This window comes from Eucalyptus grandis, chromosome 6 (assembly GCF_016545825.1).
Source record: "Eucalyptus grandis isolate ANBG69807.140 chromosome 6, ASM1654582v1, whole genome shotgun sequence".
NCBI lineage: Eukaryota > Viridiplantae > Streptophyta > Magnoliopsida > Myrtales > Myrtaceae > Eucalyptus > Eucalyptus grandis.
Genome location: NC_052617.1, coordinates 44,924,603 through 44,942,960, shown reverse-complemented (window position 1 = coordinate 44,942,960; position 18,358 = coordinate 44,924,603).

The following is an 18,358-nucleotide window of genomic DNA, read 5'->3' as shown; positions in this document are numbered from 1 at the left end:
TCTCAAGAGACAAGTATATGATCTAAAGTCGCTTAGACTTTGGAATTATAAATTCTACGCTCTGTCTCTTACTTGCTCATCGGTCCATGATCTCCTTAAATACTCCTCCACTTCCAAACTACCGTTGGACAGCATCCCGGAGAATCGTCTTCCAATATACCCATTGGACAGCTCTGTATCTTAGAAGATTTGGTAGCCGTTGAGTGACAAAGGTAGAATCCCAAATTGATTCCGATCGCCCATACAAACGAAATCTTGGTTTCCATAAGTAAAGCTTCTTCGTATAGAAAGATCTTGTCTTCAATCAAATCAATCTTGATGTGGAATCCAAACCAGATCACTAGCCGTTGTATGATTGGGCTTGAGTTACGATTCATCGAATCTGGATGTAAAGTCTGAGTCTTGAGACTTTACGATATGAGTCTTGAGACTTTACAGCCTGGGTCTTTAGACTTTACAATCTGAGTCTGTAGACTTTACAATCTGAGTATGTAGACTTTACAATCTGAGTCTGTACCCAGTTCAGCTTCAGCATAGAGTCTGTCTTCAGACTTTGAGTCTTGAGTCTGACAGTCTTCAGACTTTGAGTCTCGAGTCCTGGGCAGTCTTCGACTTTGATAATATCCTTTACATGTTCTATTATCTGCATGGTCTATTACTCAACCATTAAACATGTTAGTAGCCTTTGATTTATTTTGTCATCTTCAAAACATCATAAGGGATTTCCCTAACAATCTCCCCCTTTTGATGATGACAAAACAATCTCTGAATATGCAGATTTATAAACATGCTTTTAAAAATTTAAATCAAAGGATATCATAAGATAGCAAATAGATTGAGCATGACAATATATAGAAAAATAATCGCAGCTCAATATTATGCAATAAATAATATCAACCAATTAGCACATATGCATATTCATATCTTCTCCCCCTTTTTGTCATAATCAAAAAGCGATAATGGATTCACGTAGAGAATGATAACAAATATCTTGCATGAATCACAATTTCCACAAATCAGCTTTTATAAAGTAAATCGAATATTAAAGATATGCAATATAGCTCACTTTGATTATATCAGTAAATATCCAATAAAAATCACGGATGCATCATAAAATTCACGTACCATTTTTGTCATAATAAAATGATAATATCAATATGAGATTTGTTAATGACAAAAGGTAATAAGAGATGCACTAACCGGATTTTGTAGAATAAATTCTGACACATTTACCTTTCCTTCCATCCATAATAAGATCACGATCAATCAAAAAAGATTTTTCCATAATTGATCAAAGCTCCCCCTCAATTTGTTGCCTTTTGAGGTGATCACGATTCTTTTCCTTTTCTTTTGGATTTGATTTCTCCTCTGGATTTCCTCATCGAATTCTGAGTCTGGTTCGAATCGACTCGATTCCGAGTCTCTGTACGAGTTAGACTTAGATTCTGAATGTTCCATCAAGCATAAATTTTCTTGCTCATCATCTTCTTCTTTTTGTTCTTTTCTGGCCATTCTGCTTTGTATTTTCTTCCATCGAAATATGGTGGCCTTGTGTTGCTTTGCCCTTCCATAAGACTGGTGCCAACATACTAGTCATAAAAGATCTTTAGCTCAAAAGTAAAAACACTTTTATAAACCGAGCACTTGGCTCGATACCAATTGAGAGTGCTAGTATGAACAAAATAAAGGAGTTAGGGAAGAGAATAAGAACACAGAAATTATAGTGGTTCGGCTTAATCCAAGCCTACGTCCACTCTCCCACGATAACAGCCTTCTTGGCTGGATTCCACTATGCAATCAACAAGAGATTACAACTCCGAGTGCAAACACTTAGTAGATCACACTATCTCACTAAGTCACTCTCTTGGTATTTCTCTCACGATTACAAACGTTTAAGCTCTCAAGAGACAAGTATATGATCTAAAGTCGCTTAGACTTTGGAATTATAAATTCTACGCTCTGTCTCTTACTTGCTCATCGGTCCATGATCTCCTTAAATACTCCTCCACTTCCAAACTACCGTTGGACAGCATCCCGGAGAATCGTCTTCCAATATACCCATTGGACAGCTCTGTATCTTAGAAGATTTGGTAGCCGTTGAGTGACAAAGGTAGAATCCCAAATTGATTCCGATCGCCCATACAAACGAAATCTTGGTTTCCATAAGTAAAGCTTCTTCGTATAGAAAGATCTTGTCTTCAATCAAATCAATCTTGATGTGGAATCCAAACCAGATCACTAGCCGTTGTATGATTGGGCTTGAGTTACGATTCATCGAATCGGATGTAAAGTCCGAGTCTTGAGACTTTACGATATGAGTCTTGAGACTTTACAGCCCCGGGTCTTTAGACTTTACAATCTGAGTCTCAGACTTTACAATCTGAGTATGTAGACTTTACAACCGAGTCCGTACCCGGTTCGGCTTCAAGCATAGAGTCTGTCTTCGACTTTGAGTCTTGAGTCTCGACGGTCTTCAGACTTTGAGTCTCGAGTCGGCGTCTTGAGACTTTGATAATATCCTTTACATGTTCTATTATCTGCATGGTCTATTACTCAACCATTAAACATGTTAGTAGCCTTTGATTTATTTTGTCATCTTCAAAACATCATAAGGGATTTCCCTAACAACAACAAGGCTACCAAATTTCATCTGGTGAGTCGCCCTTTTTTTGTTTTTAATTACTCGGCCACAAAAATGACTATTGATATAGTTTGATCTTTTCCCATAGTCCAAAATCTATCCACTTTGCCTTTCTCTACCGTGGACTGAGGTCATTCGACAATCATTCACTTGAAGTCATAGACAAAGTTTTGACCGTAAGGAACTTCATTAATGTGTTAAACTTGAGGCATACTTCGCGTTCTTGACCATATATACACATATCCCTAGGAAACCCTTGAATACAACTAGTTTGCGACTGTTTCTTTTAGAATAATGCTAGAGACATAGAAAGTGATTCCTAGATATAGACCGACTTAATACACACTAAGGGCGCATTTGGCAATTGACCAAATAGTAAAAGTTTCTATTTTTTTGTTTCTGGAAATATATTTAGAACAGAAATCCGTTTAGTAAAATTTTTATTCTCAAAAACAAATTTTTCTTTCGGGAATAGATTTGAAACATAATCAAGGAGTAGAAAAAAGTTGATTCTTTGTTCCTTGGAACAATTCCAGAATCAAAGCCAACCCATTTTTTCTCTTCTCTTCTTTCATCTTGTTCTTCTTCCCTCTCTCTTCTTCTTCCATTGTCGTCGCCGTCAACTGCCGCCATTCGCCGCCGCTAGTTGCCAGCAACCAGTTGGGTGAGATCTTGTGAGCTTGCCAAAGGCTTGCCTAGCTAGGGCAAGGTCCGACAAACTTGCCAGAGGCTCACCGATGGCCAAGCAGGTCTCCCTCGACCACTGGCAAGGCTTGGTCAAGCCCTAGTTAGGTGAGGCTTAGCCAAGCTCACCCAATCGCTGGTGACGCTCAACCTTGCTGAGCCATCGCGAGGTCAACGTCACCCAACCAAGGCCAGGCCTACCTCACGGTGGCCCGATGAGGCTCGGCCAATGAGGTGTGGCCTTGCCGAGGGTCGACGAGGTCTCCGACCAAAGCTTGAAGAATAAGAAGAGAAAGAAAAGTAATAAAATAAAAAGTAATAAAATAATTTAAAAATTAAAGAAAATGATTTAGATTATAAATTTTGAAAATGGTACCAAACACAATTTTGTCCCCGAAGTAGAAATTTTGGACAGTTACCAATTACCTTAAAATGCTTAGAAATTGTTCCCAAGAATAGAATAAATAAATAAATCATTTATGATTACAAGTTATTCCGGAAATAGAATGGTTACCAAACGCACCATAAATGAAATGTCACAGGGTTTTAATATCATGAGGAACAATTCTTATAAAGATCATCATTGGCAAAAAATTCAAGTGATTATTACTACAAGTGGCTTCAACCATAGTTAATATGTTAGTTTTTATTTTTACTATCTATACTTCTGGTAATCAACACATCACCGGAGTTTAAACCGCTCGTGAAGAATCTCTGTACAATAAAAATCGTTATTTCACCGTGATCTATGAGCAAACATCTTCAACAGGTGCAGGGACACCAATGGAAAGTTCAACAAGAAACATGCAAGTGACGTACGGGTTTGCTAAGACCCTATTTGTTAATGTTTCCATTTCTCCTCATCTATATTCTTTTGTACTCCGTAACAAAGTAGCTTCTTGTTTCCAATAACAATTTCTAAAAATAAGTTATTTTTTCTATTATTTTTTTCTTTTCTTCTTCTTTGCCGACCGCCACCTCTTGCTGTCGCTCGTCGACTAGCCAATAGCCGTTGTCCGCTAACTGCCACCACTGGCTGACTGACGATGGCTTGCCACCACCAATTGCCGTCGCCAACCAACCAATGACCGCCAATGATTGCCACTCGCAGGCTAGCTAATCGCCTCTACCGGCCGATCGCCGACTCTATCAGCCGATCACCATCACCGGCCATCATCGATGACTGCCAACGCTGCCGACCACCAAGACTGCCACTAATCGACAGTCAATTGCAGCAGTCAATGGTGATGGCGTTTAGCTATTGGCAGCAACAGTCGACGGTGGTGATAAGGAAGAATAAGAAAAAAATTAAAAGAAATTCTACACTATAAAAAATTTTGTGAATCGTACCAAAGACTTTCATATTCTTTTTCCATTCTAAAAATATAAATTTTGTGTAGTTATCAAACGCGTTCTTTTACTAAGAAATTGTCCTAGAAAAAAAAAGAAAAAAACTATTTCTAAAAAGAAAAAAACTATTTCTGAAAAGAAATTGTTCCCTGCAATAGAAGTGTTACCAAATGGACCTTTAAGTTTGTACACAGCCAGCCATTTGAGTTTGCATGGAGAAGATGTTCTTGATCAAGCGCTTTCTTTCGGTTAACCCATCTTGAATCCATTAAGGAGCAACTAAGCCCTCCTCTCGCAACACAAGTCCGCCATGCCTTAAAGCAAACCATTCGTCGAGGGGTGCCGAGGCTCGAGGCCAGACGATACATCTCCATGTATGAAGCAGAACCTTCGCATGACGAAGTCCTACTATCACTAGCCAAGTCAGATTTCAACCGCTTGCAAAAGCAACACCACAAGGAGTTATTTGATCTTGTGAAGTTGATTAATTGTGCAATCACATGATTAAATTGTTTTAGTGTTTACACTCTATGGAATTTTTATTTTTTTTAATATGAATTTTGCCATTTTACCTGTAGGCGGTGGACGGGTTTAGACTTCAAGAGGAAATTACCATTTGCAAGAGACAGGCTCGTGGAAGGTACTTTTGGATTTTAGGAGTTCATTTTGAGCCCGAATTAGCAGTTGCTAGAAGAATGATGACCAAAGTGATCGCAGTGACTTCAGTTCTTGATGACCTATGTGATGTCTATGGCACCTATGAAGAGCTAGAGCTCTTTACTCAGGCATTTCAAAGGTTAGATTCGCATTTCTGCCTCTTGGTTTGCAGCACACGCGTCTTATTTTATGGATGTGGTTGGATTTATTCTCATACATTTTTCATTGAAGAATGAAACAAATCATACAATTTCTTTTTCATCCAAAAAGAATAAATCAAGCTTTCGATGATCTATTTTCATTTCGAATTTTGAAGGATGTGATTTAGAATGGTATGGTGATAAAACAAATTGATTTGATCGGTACGGAGTATATGGAAGATGAGAGTGAGATCTATTATTAGCACAGATGGAGATCTATTACTAGCCTTCAATTCTCCGTAATTGACGCCCTTTAACCAGAATTCAATCAAATTTCTAATGAAGTGCTAATATAGCGAATATATATATATTCTAGCCGTAACATTATTGTTATTGTTGCTTATCCATTGTGTTGCCATTCGCCGACCAGCTTCCAGTCAAAATCTATTACATACAAAAAAAAATAAAAAAATTAAAAAAATTAAAAGTTTTGTACGTTCAACGACTAAGAAGTCATGACCTGAGTGTAAAATGATCAAAATTAGAATAATAATTGGAAATGCTTCCATTTAGGAAAAACTAATGTGACGTTGAATCAACTCCTTAGTAGGATAACAATCGTAACCCTGGCCAAATATATGATATATAGGTCATCTTCATGTAAGTGCTCATGGCACACTTGTGTTAAACATAATTATAACAGGAAATAATTCATTTTTTAAAACAGTAATCATACATAACTTGATATTAATTAGAGCATTAAAAATTATAAAGCTTTTCCAATTATTTTATAAGTAGTGTTCCTTAGAGAACTAAAATTCCGTTTGTTTTGGTAGAAAATTAATGATTTGGACAAAATTTTCCAGAAATGATCACTTATATTGTTTAAAATAATTAGTCAATGGAAATTATATTCATTATCACCAATAATTTGTCTAAATATTTTTGTTGGTAGCGAAAAATATTTTCCATTCATTCATTTTTGTAAAAATATAAATAATCAATTTAAAAATATATATATATTTCAAATTATTCATTTTTTTGTGAAATAAACGGAATCTAATTAATGAAACCCCTTTTCCATTTTACTAATCAAACTTTCCTATCCCAAAGCTCATGGAGTAATGAAAGATTTAAGTGGCGGAGCTTGATCGTCCCCACCAACGATTAATAGAAATATGGTTGTTGCGATGTAGACACATGCTGAACGGCCAACGGGCTAAGTGAGTCTCTTTTAATGTACAATTCGTCTGGCCAAAGAGAAAAACCAATGCCGTTCGGAAATTGTTACGTGCAGCATGAATTGAGCTTTCCGTTGGATCTATTCCTCGATGCCATATAAACCACGCCCGAAGGTAGATCATTGGGGTTTTTGGAAACATTCACCGGCCAATGGCTATGTAAGGAGAGGAAATTATCCAAAAAATTATAAACTTATTACATAGTGAGCAATTGAGTAAAAATGTCATAGAAGTCTCAAACCTATTATATTTGTGCTAATTTACTCCTAAAACTTTTAGTGGTATTAATTTAGTCATAAACATTTTAATCTAATGTCAATCGGTTCTAAACTTTTGATAAATTTGCCGATTTAATTATTTCGGTAAGTTTGACCGAAAATCATTAATATAGATGATGTCCATCATATATGGTATTATTGGCGCTAAAATAGATAATTTGTTTTAAAATCTTGACATCTTTGAACGAAATTGTTGTGATCAATTTAATGCATTTGAAAGAGAAAGGATTATAATTACTTGACGAGACTAGCCCCCATATAATTACAGAACACACGTCAGTCATACGGTCAGCTCTTTGATCAAGTACCTTGAAGAAGCGGTTGAAGTGCTAGGCGCTTCCATCTCTACTGCAACACGGAACATTCAACAAACTAGACGTGTGCCACTGTTACGCGGAAATGCCATCAATCCATCCGCGCGATAACTGCGTGAAACTGCCATCAGTACAAGTTCAATAATTTCGAAAGCACCATCGTCGGTCTTCACGTTTGCTTTCGAGTCAGGACACAACATGAGAAACACATATTTCCATGTGTGAATGGGGCCATTGTAGCAAACTGTCACTGTCAGTGAATCATCTCTAAATTAACTCATTCGAAATATTATCCTTATTAATCCGTCCAAAACCGAGTTTTATGTTTTGTCCTTTGGCTTATAGAATGCAATTTCTCGGGAAGCCACTCATCTCGGTAGTGTTCTAATATTAACATGCTTGCCTTTAAACTTCTAAAACGAAGCTTGTCCTTACATAGAAAGTCATCTCCGTGAATAGTTTCGGTTTTCACAAATATATCGCATGCATACTCTTTGTATATTTAGTATACAATTCGATTTATTCATATCACATTTACCATTCCAAAATTGCTTATCCTACTCTTTGGCTCTAGCGACCATTCCCCATCCAAATCGGACGGAGTCATTACAAGTGGAGGTTCCTAGCAGTTCTAGCCAATGAATTAGTTGACCGATGATTATTGATACCTAGATTTTTACGTTAAAAAAATGAGTTAAATTTTACCCCAAAAAAAAATAGAATTAAAATTGCATAACCTATAGTTTTAGGAGTATCTATTTTATTTTATTCAATTTTTGCATTGGACCGACGGTGAGCGTTGATTTTACGGCATGAGATTTTTCACATGTAATATACATCAATAGACATATTTTTGGACAGAAAAAAAAGTTTCAAATGGAATATTTGAAGAATACAAAAGAGAATATTGCGTGGGATGCATATATTTCAACAAGCAATATACTCAAGAGATTATGCACAAGCAAAATTGATTTTTATGTGTAATGAAAAAGGAAATAAAATATATCACGAAGATCAAATTCTTGGCCTATAAAAGGAGTCCCGTATGGACAAAGGGATCGGGGGCTCTTCTCCTACGATTTTTTGAGTTCAAAATTCAAGAGAAAATTTTTTTGTGGGAAAGAAAAAAAGTCAAAAGGTTTGCTGAAGAAGGTCAGCGGAGAAAGTACACCAGCAGAGAGAGAGAGAGAGAGAGTGACGTGCGAGTGGACAGGTGAGGTGAGAGAGAGAGAAAAAAAAAAAAAAAAAAAAGAGCAGCGACCGTTCGTCTTCTCCTCTGCACCCGCCGCCCGTCCGCGCCGTCCACCGCGCCCGCACCGGCCGCCGCGCCAGCACCACCTCGCGCCGGCCACCGCGCTTCCGCCGCCGCCGCCCCGCCGGACTCGCCCGCGACGTGCAGCTCCTTTGCCGACGCCCGCTGCTGCTCCCTCACCGCTCCGCCCGCGCCTCAGCCGACCTCCCTCGACGACGCCTGCAGCGCTTCTCGCCGCTCCGCTTGCAGCCCGCCGACGCTCGCCGCGCCACCTCTGCTTCGCCTGCCGAACCCCCGCCGGTCGCCGTCGCCCCGCCAACGCCCGACGCCTGCTGCAGCCGCGACGACCCCGACGCCTCCGCCGCTGCTACTCTCCCTTCGCCGACGTCTCCGCCCGCCGCCTGCAGGACCTCCGCAGCAGCTCGCCTTCGCCGCGCCTCTGCCTGCCGTCCTCCGCTCGGTTGCCGACCTCCGCGCCCTGCTGCGACGCCGGTTTCCCCCCCCCGGCCTCCTGCAGCAGCCCGCGCCGGACGCCACACCTCCGCCGGTCCCCTCGCCGGAGCTCCGACGCCGGCCACCCTCTATCCCAGCAGCCACACCACCTGCAGCAGACTACGACACCGGCAGTTCCAGCCCCCCTTGTCATTCCCAAGTTTCGAGTGCGAGCCGGTTGTGACCCCGATCGCCTTAGGCCTGGATTTGGAAATTCTCTTCAAATTTAGGTAAAATACTCGCATATAATTTATTCACTGCCTAATATACGTCTATTGGTATATAACGTGCACGTTTATAAGTGATGGACTCCCGATTAGGGTTATTTGCCTAATTCGCAACTGCACACCGATTTTTTATGCCATTTATAAGGCTTTAGACTACAATTTATCGATTTTATTAGCGAGATAATCAAGTTTGATTTAGATATTATTCCTTCATCTGAACAATGTATGATATCTTTAATGATTCTGAATGGCTTAATGCTCGTCTCGTCTTGATTGCTTTGTTTATCCCGAACTCTGTGAATTAGATTTGGTTCATCCTTTAGGGTAATTTGCATATTTAGACTAAGCATTTTATTCATTCTGAATTTTCGAAATGAAAATACCAAAAATATAAATTTAGGACGTTAGATTTTCGTTTTATTAATTTAATTTGCATGTTTAATTATTTGACCATTTTAATTTCGAATTTTATATTTAAAAAAACAAACAAAAAAGGAAAGTCTAGAATTATGGCATTCTTTGCATGTCATTGCATATTATAATAAAATTGCACGTAATTTAATTTATTATAAGCTTAGGTAAATTCTTTAGATAGATTGTATCTTAGGTTATGGATTACCAAGTTAAGATAACATTTTAGTTTAAATTAAGATTCGGCCTAACCTAATTCTTAATATAAGCTGGATAATATCTTAATCTGGATAGATAATTTTTACATTTTTCTAATTTTGAATTTCATGTAAAATACCAAAAATCATCTTAGAATAAGTTAATTTCATTCTCCGGAATAGATTGCATACTTATTAAGAAAACACAAAAAATATTATGCGCGCGTCGTATAGAATTAGGTTCATGAAATGCATGTCATTTAGTAATTGTCGCTAAGTCCATTTAGTTAGAAATTGCCCGCCATTAGAATTAGACCATTTGGTTAGATTACATTGCATATAGATTAGATTTTATTAAACATGAAAAAATCCTTATAAAAGATTGAATGACTGTGTGTTAATTAAGAAAAACTCTAGGGCTTTTGATGTAAATTTTGAGTTAACATTGTTACGAGGTAAGTCCTGTAATTTATTCATTGCTTTTCTTGAATGTTAAATTGGTGGTTTGCGCAATCACCTCAATGTTAGGGAGGTAAATTAAAATCAATTCAAGTTGCCTGCAAAATATTTCTTTTTAAATAAAAGAGAAAGATACCGAAAGGGCGTTAGAAAAATATAGAGTAATCAAGTCCCCGAACTCATAAATCTCTAGTTCATAAGATTAAAGTAAATCTCTCGTTACTTTACTTTGATTTCTAATTGACCTACTGAAAATAGATTAGTGGCGACTCCTAATTAAAGAAATTTGCATATAAAAACTTGAACCTAAGTCGCGAATTAATATGGGTCCGAGTTAAGTTTAGATTTAGTAATCTATTAGCCAAACCCTAAGTGGTGCAATCGAGGTTAGGTCGCAACAATGATTAAGTAGAGAAACTAGTGGATGATCAAGTTCATTTGTTTCAGATTGTCTTTCCCAATGCGCCTTCCTAGGGATGACATTTGTGTTATTCATACTTGGTTTTTATGTGTCTTGGCAAGAGGAAATAGTTCACATTCATGAGCATGTATTAACTTTCGCAGTCAGGAGTTCGACTTATCAATAGTAAATTCCGAAAAGTTTTATTTAATGCAATTCTAATACTAAGCCCCCCAAGGCTGAAAGAAATTGGAAAAGAGCGGGAAAAGACAACTATCGTAACTTTCGCACGACATCTATTTTAACACTATTTTTTTTTTACAAATCGCTTTAGTGCCACATCAAAGCAAAAAAAAAAAAAAAACAATTACTTAAATACTTTCGACTACAAATCTGGTAAAAAGTTCTACGCAGTTTTTTAATAAGATGCTGTTGACTACGTGACTTTTTCTTTATGAAAGAAGAAAGTCACATAGATGATGACATGTATCTCTCTAGCAAAAAACCACCCCCAGTTTCTTCATATGTCATCGTCTCCTCGTCATTATGATTATTCATTAATTTGTTGAATCGCATAGAAAATCAAGACGCCACCTTCGTTGGAGCATCCTCGATTTATCCACCACCTTTGTCATTGCAAGAGCTTTTTCGAGCTATGCTGAAGCATCGACCTTAGGTGCGAGATCATCCTCTTTGGTCAACACGATCACCGCCGGTGCCGGTGCTCTCGGTTGCAGAAAGGCTCTCTCTCTCTCTCTCTACTGATACAGACTCATCATCATCACCAACGTTAGCCACCCTTTGTTGCTACAAAGCGCAGAAGTCTTGATTATACTAATAATCATATCTTTGGTTTCTTTTTCGCTTTCCACTGACGCACGCATGCGCATTCTCCATTCCCGTGGAAGCTAAGTTTTGCTATGCCAAGATTACTTAATCAAAAGGACAAGGAGAAATGGAGATTGCATTTGTAGACAGAGAGGTAAAATGAAAAACTAAAAACGAAAGGGCTTATTCTCTCTCTCTCTCTCTCTCTCTCTCTCTCTCTCTCTCTCTCTCTCTCTCTCTCTCTGTGATCCCCAATACAAAAAAGATTACTAAAAGCGAAAAGGCGAAGCTCAATTACCGCAATAACAACACTTAACAACTGTCTCTTCCGTGAGCAATTAGATAGCTCCAACTATAAGTATAACTCCACAAAACACATAGTTGCATTCGTGTCGTCGTTTTGTCTCCTAATTTCAACAAGTGGGGAAGAAAAAGAAGGGAATCTCGAATAATAAGCTATGAATTCTGGAATGTAGCTCATCCCCAATCACCATCTTAAGATCCAACTCTTAATTTTGCCTCAAGTTGCCTCCATTCGAATTAGGGTTTGAAGATGAGGGGGAAAAGTCTCTATCTGTCCTAATTAGGGCTTAAAACAAAGAAGTCTAGCAACACCATTTAGGACATTCATGCTTGCTCAAAGAACCGATAAGTCACATTAGTAAAAAAAAATGTTAAAATTTTACCACATTAGATCACTCGCGTCCCAAATTGATTGTGTCACTTAAGAGTTTTTTTTTTTTTTTACACCAAAGTAACACGTGTTTTGAAATTGAAGCTTGCTAAACCTATATGAAGCTTGCAATTTAAGGTGTCATGGCAACTCTATCTTGGATGAAGCACTTCCTTTTGCTACATCTCACCTTGAATCGATTGATGAAAGCACAATGAGCACAAGTCTTACAAAACAAGTGAGTCATTCTCTAAAACAGCCACTCCACAAGGGATTGCCAAGGCTCGAGGCAAGGCATTATATTCCACTTTACCAAGAAGAGCCTTCACATGATGAAGTTTTGCTCACCTTGGCTAAACTAGATTTCAACTTACTACAAGAGCAAGACTAGAAGGAACTTTGCAAGATTACTAGGTTCATTATCTTCATGTGATAGCATAATCTAAAATAAGCTTTTAGACTATGTTTTAGCAATGCCGGAACTATCGATTATGTTTTAACAATGCTTGAATTATCAATTTTTTTCTTGTGTTTTCCAAAGATTAACTCATCTAGTTTCTATTTACCCTTCTAGATTGTGGTTTTCATAGTCCTTTATAAGTGAAAAAAATCTATGAAAAGTTATCGGCCTAAAGTACTTTCAGTTATGTTCATGTTCGTTTAATCATAAGTGGTGGAAGAAGATTGATGTTTCAAGGAAGTTCCCATTTGCTAGAGACAAGATTGTGGAGTTGTTCTTCTGGATCTTGGGAATATATTTCGAGCTTAAATTTGCTATGGTAAAAAATATACTAACCAAAGTGATCTCCTTGACTTGAATTCTCGACAATATCTATGACGTCTACGGCACATTGGAAGAACTTGCGCTCCTCACCAAAGCAATCCAGAAGTATGGAATCCGCATTCTCTTTCTCACACTTTTGAAGTTGATCAATCTTGCATAGAGCCAAGTGTGTCATTTTCTGGGACTTGAATTCAAGTGGGAAGTTGATGCCATGGATGGATTGCCAGTGTATATGCAAGCTTATTATAAGGAGCTTCTCTAGCTCTATGAATAGATTGGGAATGAATTGGCCACAAAAGAAAGATCACACCTCCTTGTCTATGCAAAAGAAGTCGTAAGCACCATTGGTACACTTTACATACATCAAAGGCAATCTTTAGTTAGTTAGAAACCCAACGTTCTTGTTTATGTTTCCATCGTCAGATGAAGAAGCTAGTGAAAGCATACTTTCACGAAGCCAAATGGTTCCATACCAACTACGTACCAACACTAGAGGAGGACATGTCCCTTCAACTAATAACGACCGGATATGGAATGTTAGCGACTACATCACTTGTGGGAATGATCGATGTGGTCACTGAACATGCTCTTGAATGGTCAGTTGGTGATTGCAAGATTGTAAAGGCTAAAGGCTGCACAAACCATCTATAGGCTCATGGATGACATTGCCTCTCACCAGGTATAATAAAACATAATTATCCTCCAAAAATATGATACTGTTTGATCGACCACCATTTAATCTAGAAACACCCATGTTGTTTGACATACAGTTTGAGCAAAAGAGGGGGCACATAGTCCGCGGTGGAGTTGCTCATGAAATACCATGGCGCCTCGAAGCAAGAAGCTGGGGAGGAACTCCAGAAAGGAGTCATTGATGCATGGAAGGACATCAATGAAGAGTTTCTTCGTCCAACCGCAATCCCAATGCCGATTCTCACACAAATGCTCAATTTCTCAAGGGTGATGGATGTGTTATATAGTGATGGAGATAATTACACCCATTTTGAAACAAAGCTGAAAGATTATGTGACGTTGCTCTTCGTTAGTCCCTTGCCAATGTGAAGTTTGGACCAAACGTTGTCACACCAATTTGGTCATTGCAAATCAATAGTCTATAGGTTATGCCTTTGAAATCCTATTTTTCCTGATGTATGGGGGACAATATTATTACCATTATGTACTTTTAGATTGCCGTGTGTGATAAAACTCATAAATAAACTATGCATATATTGCTAAGTTTGCAAAGTTTGGTGTATCATGTAATTGAAATATTTTGATAATTCCTAACTCTTGGAAAAATTATCCAAAAAGTCCTTAACTTATTTTACAGTGGACAATTCAGTTATGGAACTTTCAATCGTGCTAATTTAGTACTAAACTTTTTAACAATTTGTCAATTTAGTCATAAACCTTTTAATTATATCAATTTAGTTTCAAACCTAATTTGTCAATTTAGTCCTAAATCTTTTAACAATTTTCCGATTAAGTTTGTCTAGCTAATAGTTGTCGAAAATCAGACGATGTTTGTAATTTTTTTAATGTTTTGATCTTTTCCTTCTTTTCTTTTCTTTTCTTTTCTTTTTCTTTTTCCATTTTCTTCTTTATTTCTTTTTGCCAATTGCTAGCCACAAGCGAGGGTCGCCGTCACCTTCGTGAGGACCCCCACCATATGGGCAAGCTCGCTCCTCACCCAACCCTCGCTAGTGGCCGACAATTGGCAAAGGGAAATAAAGAAAAAAAAAAAGAGAAAAGAAAGAAGGAAAAAAAAAAGAGAAAGGAAAGAAAAAAATCAGAAAATTTTAAAAAATTTACAAAAATCATCCATGTTAGCGCCAATCGTTATCGTCAACCATGCCACATAAGACATCTGATGTTGGCTAGATCGTCAAGTCCACGATTTCCAACCAAATTAACCGGAATGACTAAATTGGCATATCATTAAAAGGTCTAGAACTAAATTAGCAAATTATCTAAAAATTTATGACTAAATTGACACAATTTAAATATTTAAGACTGAATGGGCCATCATACGTGGGATTAAAAAAATTTGGGCAATTTTTCCCTTAACTTTTTTATGTCCAGGTTATGTAAGTCTTCATTTATTTACTTCATGAAGGATACATAAATAATTGAACATAGTTCGTGGTTAAACTTGATTCTTCATTTATTTGTTGTATGTATTCTCATTTCGCAATAATAAGTTGTCCGAGCTTTTCTTGCATGGCAAGATCAAGAGTATCGCTTGATCTCGTTGGCCATGGTTAGGGGTGTGCAAAATACCTGGGAACCGCCCGGACCGCCCGGAACCGGACTGGAACCGCCCGAAACCAGCGGTTCTTGAGGGAACCGGTCCGGTTCTCGATTCCAATTTTTCAGAACCGGTGGGTACCGGTCCGGTTCCTGGGTTCCATGGGCGGATCCGCCCACTGACCGGACCGGAACCTTTTTAATATTAAAAAAAAAAATTACTAAAAAAATCCTAGATTAGATCTCATCTCCTCACTCCCTTCGTCTTCGGTTCTCTCTCTTTGTCTCTTCCTCAGTTACTCCTAATCCTATCACCATTTCGATTCCTCCCAGAGTGTCGACGCCGCCGCCGCCGCTCCTCCGCCACTGCTATTCGCCCCCTCGCGTCAGCTGCCACCTGCCATAGCCGCGGAAAATTGTTTCGCGACCGTTCTATGTTGAAAACCCGACCATAGACCTCCTCCCCTCCTTCCCAACTCATAGACCCGACCATTCTATGTTGAAAACCAAAATTGTTTCTCGTCAAGATCGGTTCCACGGTTCCTAGGTGGATCCATGCAACAAATAGGCGGATCCTAGTTCTAATTTTTCGGAACCGATCCTTAGCGGGCGGTTCCTAGTTCTAGGTCGGGAACCGCCCGCCCGGACCATGCACACCCCTAGCCATGGTCAATCACATTGTCTGATAGAACTTCATTGATTCATGTACAAAATGTGGATTTTTTGCGTGCCTGTAAATTTCGATGTCTTTTTTTTTTTTTTTTTGGCCAACAATTTCAATAAGTTCCAAAGTGGCAAAAAACTATTTGTAAAGAATATGACCTGTGGGACTTCTTTTGCAGGTAACTTACCGATAACTTATTAAAGCATTTATAAAATTGCCAATTTTTATAATGATAATTTGCAAATTAGTAATTTTTGCACTAATTTACTAGTTTTTATTTGCATAATGTACCAAGGCTCTCAATAAGCTAACTTTTACATGAAATTACTAACCTAAATTAAAACGGTTTACCAACTTTTGTCAAATTGAACTACTAACTAGTTTAGAGTGTCAACTTTCATTTGAATTACTTACCAATGTTCGATTTTTTTTTAGTAACTTGTCCATTGAGTTACATACCAATAATTCTCTTTTTCTTAATTGACCAAGCCGAATTTCCTTTGTTATGGATTCAAAAATAAGAAAACGCAGCTTGGTTGTTTTTCCTATCTTTTTTCAGAGAACTACCGTCATCCTTTAGCAAAAATAATGGAAGCCACCAAACGTTCTCTTATCAGGGAACTACCAAAACTCCTTTTTCTTTGTCAGATGAAGACATGAATACCGTTCCCAGTCTTATATATAAGGATCTGCGAATGTATTGTGACACGTTAAATCTCATATCAAATTATAAAGGCCCTATAAAGCGATTGATGAATAAGGTGGGAAAAGTGTTTAAAAAGTGCTAAACTTTTTGCGTTTGTGTTATTCTAGTCATAAACATTTTTTTATGCCAATTTAGTCCTAAACATGTTTACTTAGTGCCAATTTAGTTCTTTCTAGCTAATATTGGCTAGATTTTACTGACTAGGTGCCAATCGACTGATGTGGCACTATTGATGCTGACGTGGCCAACTTTTAATAATATTTTAATATTTATTGAATTTTTCCTTTTTCTTTTTTCTTTTTTATTTGTTCCTTCTCCTCCTCCTTCCTCTAGCCGGTCCCCAGACCTCGGCAATCGGCCAGAGGTGATGACCGGTGAGCCTCATTGGCCACTAGTGAGTGGCCACAAGGGCAGCCTCGCGCTGGGTGGTGAGGCTTGTCCTCGCTGGATCTGGTGAGGGTTGAGCCTCGCCCAAGCACAAGGCCGCCCTCACGTCCGGCGAGGCCAACTCGAGGCCACAAGGGCAGCCTTGCCCATGGCTAACAAGGCTCGACCCTCACCAGATTCGGGGAGGGTGAGCCTCACTGCCTAGCACAAGGTTGCCATCATGGCCACTAGCAAGGGCTCAAGCCTCACTAGCCATCGCCTCTGGCCGGTTGCGGCAAGGTCACCATCGCGGCCATTAGCGAGGGCTTGAACCTCATCGGCTGTCCGGTCAGCGACCAACTAGAGGAAGGAGGAAAATAAGGAAAAAGAAAAAGAAAAAAATTATAAAAAATTAAAATATTACTAAAAGTTGCCCACATCAGCATCAATCGTGCCACATCAATCAACTGGTGCCCAGTCAACAAAATCCAGTCAAAATTAGCCGAAAATGACTGAATTGGCACCAAGTAAAAATGTTTATGACTAAATTGGCATCAAAAAGAGCCTTCACATGACAAAGTCTTGCTCTCCCTTGGCTGAATTAGATTTCAACTTACTACAAGAGCAACACCAAAAGGAACTTGCAAGATTCCAAAGTTCATTAATATCATATAATAACAAAATCTAAAATTAGCTTCAAGAATATATCTTAACAATGCCTGAACTCACAATGTTTTTGTTCTATTTTCCAAAGGTTTACTCGTCTAGTTTCAATTTACCCTACTAAATAGTGTTTTTGAACATTCTTTTCACTTTTACTTGAACTTGGGATAATTTTAGAATAAAGGTTTCCCATTAAAAAAAAAATTATACAGCTCATTGACACAATAACTTGTTAGCTATCTACCAAATAAACCATTTTTTGGTTACCAAAAAAATATATTTTTTTGGAAAAGAGGGACACAAATTTCGTTCCTCGTGGGAGAACAAAAAAGAGAAAACCAACAAAGAAGAAAAAAAATGTAACAAATTATCTTAAATCAAGAATAGGCCCCACATTTGACCTTTATCTTTGATGTTTGGGTCTAACATGGTAGATTTGTCTTTTAGTCAAACATGTTCGAGTCGAACATGATAGAAAATGTTCAAGAAAAAGGACTAAATGGGCAATACTATCTCTAGACAACAGCACCAACCGATCTATAATGGTTATGTACTTCTTTGAGGCATCTTCATTGGGAAGTTTGAAGATAGCTATTTAAGAGAAGATGGGAGAAGTACCAAAATGCCCTAATCAAACATGCAACTTATCCTAGAAAAGTCTCTAATTTACTCTAAAATGATGTT